Source organism: Mirounga leonina, unplaced genomic scaffold, assembly GCF_011800145.1.
Source record: "Mirounga leonina isolate KUSES-001 unplaced genomic scaffold, KU_Mleo_1.0 Mir_168, whole genome shotgun sequence".
NCBI lineage: Eukaryota > Metazoa > Chordata > Mammalia > Carnivora > Phocidae > Mirounga > Mirounga leonina.
In genome coordinates, this window is record NW_023270426.1 from 62,229,203 (window position 1) to 62,241,793 (window position 12,591).

Here is a 12,591-nt window from a genome sequence, read left to right on the forward strand (position 1 = left end):
TGTTGGCAAGGATGTAGAGAAATAGGACTCCTTGTACATTATTGGTGGGAATGCAAAATGGTTCAGCTGCTATGGAAAACAAGTTGGCTATTCCTCAAAAAATTAAACACAGAATAATCATATGATTTAGAAATTCTGCTCCTAAGTATATACCTAAAAAAAATGAAAACATATGTCCACACAGAAACTTGTACATGAAGGTTTATAGTAGCATTATTCACTATAGCCAAAGGATTAAAATAGCCCACATGCCAATCAGTGGATAAATGGATAAACAAATTGGGGTATGTATGCATTGTGTGTATATATACTCAGCCATTATAAGGAACAAAGAACTGACACATTCTACAACTTGGATGAACCTCAAAAACATTACACTAAGTGAAAGAAAGCAGACACAAAAGGTCATATATTGTATGGTCTACTTAAATAACTTCTTATAAGTTTTGGTGTAGTTTTCTTTGATCCTTTCAAATACCATGCATTTTTCAAGTAGTGATACTGTAATCTACAGTCTCCACAGGGTTTCATATAGGAGGCTTTTCTCAGTACTTTAGTCTCTTCTATTTCAATCTCTTTTCTAATGCTTCATTTTTGTCTTATTAAGAAAAAGAAAAGTACAATTATACATCCAAACCTAGCATTAAACTACAATTATTTTAAAGTGAGAAAATAAAGCCAAGTGCATAAGGAAAATGCAAACAGGGTGAGAACCTCTCCAAAATTCTAAGATGGGATCCTTAAAAGTACACAGTTTCTGTAATGAAATGTAAATGTTTATAGACTTTTCATCAAGAGACAGGAGAACTTAGGCTTGGTCAAGACCATGTTAAGATAAGAGACGTTAAGAATCCTAATACATACTTTTCATTCTATTTGGGAGAAAAAAATGTATTCCCAAAGTTTTTAATCTTTAATATATAAATATTTGTACCATATAAAATTTTGTAATAAGGTATAATTGCATGTATAAATATGGCTATTGCTGGACATCTAATTTTTAAGAGAAAATAAATTTATTTCAAAATGTTATTTACTCAACTAGTTATGAATTACTTTGGAAATGCTCTCCTCAAACAAATTTTCTGAATTTATTTTACAACTTTAAAACCAAGTAAATAATTACAATAAGATATCACCTCACACCTGTCAGAATGGCTAAAAAAAAAAAAAAAAAAAAAACACAAATAACAACAGTTATTGGCGAGGATGTGGAGAAAAAGGAACCCTCTTGCACTGTTGGTGGGAATGCAAACTAGTGTAGCCACTCTGGAAAACAATATGGAGGTTCCTCAAAAAATTAAAAACAGAACTACCCTATGATCCAGCAATACTACTAGGTATTTACCCAAAGGATACAAACATACTAATTCAAAGGGATACATGCACCCTGATGTTTAGAGCAGCATTATCTACAATAGCCAAATTATCAAAACAGCCCAATCAATGAATGGATAAAGAAGATATGGTGTATACACACACACACACACACACACACACACACTAGAATATTACTCAGCCACAATAAAGAATGAAATCTTGCCATTTGCAACATGGATGGAGCCAGAGAGTATTATGGTAAGTGAAATAAGTCAGTTACAGAAAGACAAATACCGTATGATTTCACAATGATTTCACGGAATTTAAGAAACAAAACAAACAAGCAAAAGAGGGAAAAAAAGAGTGAGAAAAAGGCAAACCAAGAAACAAACTCAACTGTAGAGCATTGATGGTTACCAAAAGGGAGGTGGGTGAGGGAATGGGTTAAATTGGTGATGGGGATTAAGGAGTGCACTTGTTGTGATGAGCACCAGGTGATATATAGAAGTATTGAATCACTATATTGTACACCTGAAACTACGATACACTGTATGCTAACTAACTGAAATTTAAATAAAAACGTTAAAAAAAAAAGTGAAGAATGTTTTGGGATACTATAAACCAAATACAGCATACATTTCTCAAAATTGTTACAGAAGATTAATAATATTATTGCTAACAACATGACTATGATCTGAACATAAAGAAATTCAGTATCCTCATGCTGGAAAAAATTATTTCTCCTAGACTAAATATCTCTTTTCTAAATATCATTATTAGGTATCTTGAAAGTTAATAAAATCAAAGTGAAACACACAAAAAGAAACTCTGAATTCCTTTATTCATTTATAGACAGTAATATGAAATAAACACAAAACCCACATTTCATTTTGTGTTTATGTAAATAATTAGCAAAGCATTCTGTTTATGTCTTACTGTGATCAAGCAGGCTTGTCTGTGAAAAAAAAGAAACTGCTGTGTTGTCAATGCTAGCTAAACCCACCCTATAAATTCTAGAGTCCAGGAAAATATACTTTTGCAAGAAGTCTATTCAATCAGAAATCAGAACTGGGAATATGGAATGTCTTGGCCCTTATAGGAAAAAGTCCCATTTTTGTCAAAATTGTTGTTATTCAAGCACTTCTGCTACTATTCCCTTCTTTCTCTGCTATGTCTCCCTACCTTGACTATATAGAAGTAGTAAGGCATCCTCTTAATATATGCATTATGTTTAAAAGATAAACATATTGGGGCACCTGGGTGGCTCACTGGGTTAAACGTGTGCCTTCAGCTCAGGTCATGATCCCAGAATCCTGGGACAGAGCCCTGCGTCAGGGTCTCTGCTCAGTGGGGAGTCTGCTTCTCCCTCTGCCTCTGACCCTTCCCCTCCCCCTAAATAAAATCTTTAAAAAATAATAAAATAAAACAAAAGATAAACATGTTTGCTACATTCATTTGTTCATGAATTGAAAACAGAAATATAAGGTTTTTATTTTTTATTTTTTTAAAGATTTTTATTTATTTAAGAGAGAGAGAGAGAGCAGACATAAGCAGGGGGAGTGGCAGAGGGAGAGGGAGAAGCAGGCTCCGCACTGAGCAGGGAGCCTGATGTGGGGCTCGATCCTAGGACCCTGGGAACATGACCTGAGCTGAAGGCAGATGCTTAACCCACTGAGCCACCTAGGCACCCTTATAAGGTTTTTTTAATGTCCTTCTGGTTTTGCCATATAAAATAATTGCTCCCACGCACTCTTAATTTACATACCATGACTTTTGTGATACTTTTCTTTTTGTATTGAGTATTCATCTTAGGCATCTCAAAGCACAGCAACTTTTCTCCTGATTCTGATCCCTTTATAAGGATTCAAGATCCCTAGATGCATGATAAAGAGACAGTCAATTCCCTGCCAGAAAAAGGATATGCAATATGCATGTACATAGGTCACTTTCTAAGTGTTTGCTTTAGTTAGCTTCCTCTTTACTGTAAATACACATAGCTTCATTAAATGGTGCCAATTTTCAGTAAGGCAGCTTACATACAGAAAAAATTACGAGAAGAAACCCAATGACTGAAATATTCTGTCCAAATTAGTGTACTTCTAAAATGTAGCCCTTTCCTAAATTTTTGTAATACATTCAGTACTTTTTTTAAAGATAAAATTCTTCCACATGCCTCAGTGATTCATAGTAGTCATTACCACAGACTGTGATAGATACCAAGTAACTCAAAACCCAGTTTTCTGGTTGAGTTTCTATTAATGCGATGTGTAGGACATATATGAAAAATGCTGAAGCAACATGGATAGCAATGGAGATATTATGCTATCTGTTTAGGTTGCTGTGTGAAACCTTCCCATTCTCATCACCAGAGCTGTAGTTAAAACTCTGGCTGCCTGAAACGAAATATAAGGTTGTGTCCTCTTCACAGAGCTGTCAGTTTTTCAACTAGCCAGTTTATAGGTTCTGAGAAAAGACATGCTCCTGTTTTAAACATGTGAATGAAAGAAACTGCTTTGGCAAATTTAATTAGATGGAAAATGGAGCTTTTTTTTTTCTTAATTCCACACCACTGTGGGAGAGTGACAACTACAGGACCTTGGATAAAAACTTGTTTCGTATTTGTGAATTGATGTGTGTTTTATTGTCACCACATACAAATTCATATACAAATGTATATACTATACTCAAGTACATTTAATATAATACATAGTTATAAATCTAAGTTGATAAAACTTTGACACAGATGATATCATAAATGTGTGAAGAAAATGAAAGCAAATGCCATAGACTGAGATTTAAAAAAAAGTTAAAATTCTTATTAGCTCTCTCACATTCCTCATGTTTTCACTAAACATGTTAGTAAATGTATACACTGTATGATTTCATATAATTTGATTCAAGGGTCAGTTAGAAAACATTGCACTTTTAAATTTGCTGATCAATGCACAGGTTTATATACTGTGTGCCATTTTTCCACTGGATTTTCTAAGTGTTCTCTTAAAAAAGAACTGAAAAAGTATTATGATTCAAAGTTTCTTTACAAGTAAGTCTTATAACAAAAAAGAAAACCGTAATGATAATATCCTTTAGGATACCCTGAAAGTTAACTTTCCTTGGAACCACTTAAAGTAGTCTAAAGAAAGATTTAATAGTCTTTCTTGCATTATTTTTCACTCTGGTTAAAACATTATAAATAATATGAGTTAAAAGCTAACAAAAACAAGTAGGAATGAAATTACTATTATTTTTATCACTTAAGGAACTCAAAAATAGTTGAAACAATTTTTCCAATACTTTTGCAAAATTCTTACCTCTAGTCAAAGTTCTAAGTAAATATGTCATCCCCAAAGGAGAATTTGAAAGCTACAAACCTCTTTAAGCGATCTGAAGATTTAACTATGACTTGTACATTTCTAAGCTGTTTACTGGTATTAATATTGCTTCTATATTTTAATTTGCAAAAATGAACAGCAAAAGACCTAGGTGAAATGTATGAACTAGAAAAGTTCCTCTGTGGCATGCCAATATCTGATACAGTTTTAATGAAACACCTGCACCGCAAATAAAGGAATATAAAAGAAAGCAACAGGGAGGACACAAGTTAGAGGGCAGCACAAGTGAAACAAAGACATAAAATCAAACAGGAATGAATGTCATTGGATAAAGGCTCTTCAACAACTTAAAAAATACCCTGAACCAAGAATCTGCACTTGAGCACAAATTATACTTAGGTATTTTTTTCTATTTTATTAGAAAGAATTTATATTCACCATAATGTTGTGTAAAAAGCCTCATGACTGTATTTATTGCCCTTTTGAAAAAAGCACTAAGATTAGTTGACCTGGATTCTCAACACAGATTTTTCTTTGATTTAGAGGAAGATGAAAAAAGAGGAAAACAGTAAGAGAGAGAAGAGAAAAAGAGAATGTACTAAAAAACACCTATAATAACTATTACAGAAGATTAATAATCTTTTCAAGCGAGAGAAAGGGGGGGGAACAGTTTGGTAGGAAATGCCATAATTTCAGTCACAAAGTATGTCTTAAAAACTTGTTTCTTATTTGTGAATGTGTGCGTATATTCCTTCAGCCAGTTAGTTACAAAAAAGGGATGACAGACAGGAGTGATAGGAAATAAATGCTGTCAATCTACTTCTGGGAACATGACAAAGTGAATTTCTCCTGCTCCAAACACAAAGACATGGTGAAAAAAATACAACCAAAAAAATGAATACATAGCTTAGAAATATCCAGGCTCCCAAAACAGAGAGAACTCAAAGCCAGAGTTACAAGAGTCAAAGCTGAGAGCATGACAACTTAGAGAAGTACAGAGTTGAAATGGTGTAAGAGCCAGTAGCTGAGGTGTTAAGGTCCATATGTAGGGACAGAATACATAGTTTGGGGCCCACATAAGTAAGGGAGAATGAAATAACTGGGATACCCGAGTAAAAAGTTTAGATAATCAAAAGACTGCTTACGCTATAAAAAAAGAGTGTTAAAAACAAAAACAAAATCTCTGCTCGCAAGCCCAGAAGAGAAGCAAGGAAGCTGTCTCTCTGCCAAAAGCTCTATGTAGGAAAAAAGTTTCCCATGAAAGAGCAAAACCTGAAGAGAGGTTTAAGGTCTGAATTTACATTACATGCATGGTATGGTAATCCCATGCCAGATAAAAAAAAAACAGATCCTAATAAGGATTTTTTACATACTATTATGGTATGATCTCCAGGAAATATTAAATGAAAAAAGCTGGGTGCTGAACAGTGTGAATAGTATGCATGTATTTATCTAAGAGGGGAAATAGAAATACCTAGACACACACATTTGGTTCCATTTTTTTTTAAAAGATAGATATCAATCAAAAGATCCCTAAATTATTCGTCTGTGGAAAAGAAAAAAAGAAGGTGAAGGAAGGATAGAAGCCAGACTTTTCCAAATTTATCTTATTTTCTAGATTTTTAATATGAAATTGTAAATATCTGACATAATTATAAAACAAAATTGAATCAAGAATTTTAAAAGTGCGACTATAGACCTGAGAAACAAACAGGGTTTTAGAGGGGAGGGGGGAGGGGGGATTGGTTAGCCCGGTGATGGGTATTAAGGAGGGCACGTACTGCATGGAGCACTGGGTGTTATACGAAGACAATGGATCGTGGATCACTACATCAAAAACTAATGATGTATTGTATGGTGACTTACATAACATAATAAAATTAAAAAAAAAAAAAGAATTTTAAAAGTGCTCCCAAAAGTTTGAAAATAAAATCAAACTAATCCATGTATCAAGTCGATGGGTTTAACAAACACACAGAAAACAATTATTTCAAGTGACTTAAAAACAGAGTAATTTGATTACAAATCATCAGTGAGATATACAACAAGGACCAAAAGAACTGCAAAGAAGTTGTAAACTATTTCAGTAACCATATTATTAGTAATGACATTGGTGTTGGTATACTGATATTAATATACAAAGAGCAATTAATTATATTAAGGTCATGAGGAACCAACATTTTCAGCATAAAAGAAAAAAACCACAAATACAAAACCAAGAAAAGTTAAAAACCCTTGTAATCCCAAATTTGAAATGGAAATATCAGGATATACTCATGAAGTATTTTCCTTTAAAAAAGTTTGTATTTCCTAGCTGTTCATATTTCCACTAAAAAGGCCTAGAAACATGACAAGTCCAGACCACTGAGCACCCACCCCATCATCTAAACTGTGGTCTCTAAATATAATTTTTGCACTAAAAGAAAATAGGGTAGAAACTGATCCCAGTTCTAGGGTAGAAAACAGACAATATGAACCAAAAATACTTTACTGTACCAGAAAACAAGAAAGTTATCAAAAGCTGATGGTGTTGTGTCAAAAGGGCTCAGAAGCTAACTTAGAGATGGCAAAAGATGGGACAATTTTAGGAAAAAGATAGTATCAGCGGGTTAAAATATTAAATGTGTTAAAAATCCGTACGTTCATAGCAATAAATAAAAATGAATGTTCATAATTGCCTTTGCAGGATGCCAGAGAACCAACTTAGTATTCTGAAAACTACTAAATAAAAGGAAAAAAATGATGCATTTTTCCTGTCTTTTCTTTATTAATTGTACCTCAGAAAAACTAAATAGTTGATGAGGGCAATTATATATGAAAAAGAAAGTTAGGTTTTACAACTCTGAATGGCACGATGAATCTGGGCAATGATCATCAACAGGTGCTAAAATCATTAGACAGGGGGTAATTTAACAATGTACAGACCAGGCTGACAATACCTGAAACTACTGATCAATCTTAACATTCACACACAAAAAGAGCAACCACATGTTATATGCCTCCTGGTGTGATACAAAAGAAAGTATACAATACCACCTATGAAATATTCTTGCCAAAAAAAAAAAAAAAATCAAGCCTGTGTAAGCCTCTAGATCTAAGTACTGGTTTATAGGGAATTGACACAGAGTAACACATTTAATAACACCTCAGATGCAATTAGCAAAATCCTGAAGGTAGGTGTACAAAAAGGAGTTAATAGAGCAAGATTCAAACTGCTATCCTTTGAAAAGTCTGTTTGCAAGACTGGCCTTTGGCTGGTGTCTGGGAATTTGTATTTCAGCAGGGTTCCCACCAATCCCAGAACAGATAAGACTGCTCAATGTGCCTAACCTGTTTGTACAGTGGACAATGTGGTTTATGCTTGACATCTGCTCTCCTTCTACAAGTCTAGAATTTTGGTACATGCCAGGCAGAAGATGCCTACATAACCAGCCTCCAGTAAAAACCCCGGGCACTGAGTGTCTAATGAGCTTTCCTTTTAAATATTTCACATAGTTGTCACAACTCATTCCTGAGGGAATTAAGTACAACCTGTGCAATTGAACTAGGAAAAGACTCATGCCTGGTTTCCTTCCTCCAGACTTTGCCCCATTTGCCTTTCCCCTTTACTGATACTGCTCTGTATCCTTTTGCTATAATAAATCACAGCATAGAGTACAACTACATGCTGAATCCTATGAGCCTAGTAGTGAATCAATGAGCCTGGGGGTGGTCTTCAAAATCCCCAACACAAGGGGAAAATTTACAGATTAATAAACCTGATTTGTTCAATAAAGTGCACAAGAAAAAAAAAGGTGTAAAAATCTATTAAGAAATTTAATAATAAATGTTTAATTACAGTATTTTGTTTCAGTTCTTGTGACTAAAGATGGAAAACACTAACTGAAAATTTTAATTTATGATTCAAAAAACATAAAACTTAAAAAGAAATTTAAATTAACTTCCAAATAATTATACAAGTCTATGGTATTTATACCCTTTAAGTCATTCAAATTTAAAACTGCACTAAGACTTTTGGGATACTCTGTATAAATAACCAAAATCTGACTCAAGAAGAATATTGAAAACCTGGATATATTCATAAACATCAAAAAATTAAATCGGTAAATATCTATCCACAAGAAAGCATCAGGCCAAGTCTGTTGTTTATAGACAAGTATAACCAAATCTTAAAAAAACAGATAACCCTTATATTAAATAAGATATTCCAGGGGCGCCCGGGTAGCTCAGTCGTTAAGCGTCTGCCTTCAGCTCAGGTCATGATCCCAGGGTCCTGGGATCGAGCCCCGCATCGGGCTCCCTGCTCTGCGGGAGGCCTGCTTCTCCCTCTCCCACTCCCCCTGCTTGTGTTCCCTCTCTTGCTGTGTCTCTCTCTGTCATATAAATAAATAAAACCTTAAAAAAAATAAAAATAAAAATAAAAATAAATAAGATATTCCAGAGAATAGAAAAAATAGAGAAAGTTCTTTTTATAAAGAGCTCATTTTATAAAGTGAGTATAATCTTATGCTCAAAATCACAAAAACTGTATAATAAAACACAATAGGACATTCAAATATACTAACATCAATAAAAGAAATTCTACACAAAATATTAGCAAATTTAATCAATTTAATAATGCTGTGTGTCTATATATATCATCTACAGATCTACGTATGTACACACAAATACTTACATGTATCTACACAAACTACATCATGATCAAGTAAGGCTTATCCCAAGAACTCAATGATCAATTAATGTAATTTGCCACATCAACATATAAAAGAAAACTCATATGATCTTTTAGAAAGATACAGGAAAAAAATTCAATGTCTATTCATCACCTTTTATTAAGAATCTCTTAGCAAGTTAAGAGTACAAGGAAATTTCCCTCACCTGATATTTAATGGGATAATTTTAAAAGCATTTACTTTAAAGTTAGAAACAAGGTAAGAATGTTTGTTACTACATACTGCTTATATTCAACCTTTCTTAAGTATAGGAAATGCTAACCAACTTTAAAAGTATTAAAAGAATAAGGACTGAAAAAAAAATAGTCATTATTTTCAGATAACATTATTATGTAAAAGATCTCAGGGATTCTACAAATTGCCAAAACTAATAAAGATAGTTCAACAGGGTTATTGGATACAAGATCAAAATATAAATATTTAATACCATTCCTATGTACAAACAATAACCAAGTAGAAATGTAATAGAAGATCTCATTAGCAACAGAAACAAAATCATAATGTACCTAAGAGTATGTCTAACAAAATCAGAGTAAGACCCCTATAAAGGAAATTATAAAACTTTATTGTCAGGCATAAATGGAAACACAAATGAATGAGAATATACTATGCTGGTAGACAGGAAGACTAAGTTTCATGAAAATGTCTATTTGCACTAAATTAACTTTATTAATTCAATTCCAAAAGAAATCCCATGAGGGTTGTTAACAGTACTTGACAATAGGACCCTATAATTCACATGTGAGAGAAGATACTGAAAATAGAACAATTTTCAAGAAGATGGACAAGGTGGCAAGACTTACCTGAAACAGCCTTCATCATATTATAAAGCTCTTACAATTCAGATGATATAAGATAAACAAGGATAAACAAATCAACCACACAGAATAGAGAACCCAGAAACAGATGAAATATATATGGCTATCTGATGAATGAAAAAGCTGACAATACAAATCACTGGGAAAAGGAAAAACTATTTTAAAAAATGATCCTGAGAAAATTAGTTACACATATGGGGAAAAATCAGATCACTGGCTCACAAAATAAATCCCAGGTGATTTTAAAAACTTAAATCTAGAAAGCAAAATTATAACACTTTTAGGGAAAAAAATACGAAATTAGTCATATGGCATCAACTAAGGAAAAGCTTGTTTAGACAAGACACAAAAAAAGTACAAGCATTAAGGTGAAAGGCTAAAACTTTTTACACAGTGAGTTTTAAAACTTCTATATATCAAGACCACATAACAAAGTAAAAAGATAAGATACAAAATGGGACAAATTTATAATGCATACAACCAAAAATGAATTATTATAAAGAACTTCTAAATCAAAAGGAAAACAACAACAAAAAGGAAATAAAAATAGGCAATTCACAGAAAAGAAATTCCAAATGGCCAATAAACATATGAAAGGTTGCTCATCCTCACTAAATGTTAGGTAAATGCAAATTAAAACAAAATAACATTTGATACTATAGTCTATATAGTCTGTAGTCTAAGTATCAGCAAGTATGTAAAGATAAGGAAATCTTACATACTGCTGGTTGAGGCATAAACTGATATAGGTACTTTAGGGAATGATTTAGCCACACAGTGTAAAGTTGATAATGATTGCAACCAAGAAATGCATACCCTAAAAAAACTTTCACACGTATTTGTAAAGAAACATGCATAAAAGTGATCATTGCAGCATTATTTTAACAATTAAAAACTGGAAATGGTCTAAATGTCCATAAATCCGTGTGTCACTATAGACAAATCTCAAAAACATAATAGTGAAAAAAATAAGCTCCCTCGGGACGCCTGGGTGGCTCAGTCAGCTGAGCATCTGCCTCTGGCTGAGGTCATGATCATGATCCCTGGGTCCTGGGATCTAGTCCCGCACAGGGCTCCTTGCTCGGCGGGAAGCCTGCTTCTCCCTCAGCCTGCCGCTCCCCCTGCTTGTGCTCTGACAAATAAATAAATAAAAATCTTTTTAAAAAATAAATAAATAAGCTCCAGAATATGAATAGTATAATATCATTCGTATGAAGTTTAAAACATGCAAACAATGGTTTATATGAAAACTTTTCACAATGATAAAGATGTTCTGTATCTGCACCATCCAATACAGTAGCCTGAGCTACATATGGATATTAAACAGTTGTAATGTGGCTAGTGTTCCTAAGGAACTGAATGTATTTTATTTTAATTAATTTAAATTTAAGACTCAAATGTGGTTGGTGGCTACCATATTGGCAGAGCGGGTCTATATGATTTATGGATACATACATACATAGAAATATAAAAACTTAGAGGAAGAATACACACCAACTTCAGGATAATGGTTACTTACTTCTGGAGAAGTAAGGTGGGTGGGAATGGAATGTGAAGGGATTCAACAGTCTCTGGGATCTTTCATTTCTTTAAAACAAAAAAAACATATAAATCAAATATGTCAAAACACTTTGTTAAAATTGACTAATACTTTTTCTAATATTTCCTATTTCAAATGTTTCATTTTCATTTCTTTGAAGTATTTATTAAATTTTTAAATAACTTTTTGAAAGTAAACAGTGTTTAAATCTTTATCATTCCTATAGACCTAAACCCAGGTGATCAACTCTCATACAAATAGTCTCAATGAATATATATATATATACACATATATATGTATATAAAACATTGAGAAAAGCAGACAATACAGCAAAAACTGTGACACAATATACTTGCATAGTTTCTAACTTGATTTTTACAAGCAATTTTCAAAGGTCCAAATGAAATTTCAAAAATGTGTTATTTTATTTAGATTCTAAATATACCAAAAGGAAATGACCATGTGTTTATCGTACAGATTAATTAGAAGTATTAAAAGTATATTAAATAAAATAGTGAAAATAGCACTGGACCAGGGTCCAGGCAATTCATATTAATTTTCTAATACCAGTTTGTATTAACTTTCTGTGTTCTATTCACCAAGTTTGCTCATTTGTACAGGATGACCCATAGAATCTCTGCATTCACTGTCAATTTTTTTAAGATGGGAACTTTTCGAGTTTCATTTATTCTTTTACATACATACTTAATAAGTTGTTTAGAATAATCACTCCTTTGTATCAAAGTGTCAAAAACCTGCACACCTGAAATCCAAATTCCCTTAATTGCTGTCTCATTGTCCATCAGATAGACAGAAAAATAGAGGATTAAATATATGATCAGCTAGTC

The 12,591-nt window shown here is 33.0% G+C and overlaps 1 long non-coding RNA gene across 1 annotated transcript in view; it reads right to left on the reverse strand.

Annotated features, from left to right (window-relative positions):
- Window positions 1–12,014, reverse strand: part of LOC118017001 — a 77,417-nt gene extending 65,403 nt beyond the window's left edge. The window contains exon 1 of the long non-coding RNA XR_004681011.1: window positions 11,723–12,014. This is a non-coding gene — a long non-coding RNA (uncharacterized LOC118017001). The remainder of the gene's footprint in view (window positions 1–11,722) is intronic.
- Between the last annotated feature and the right edge of the window lie 577 nt (window positions 12,015–12,591).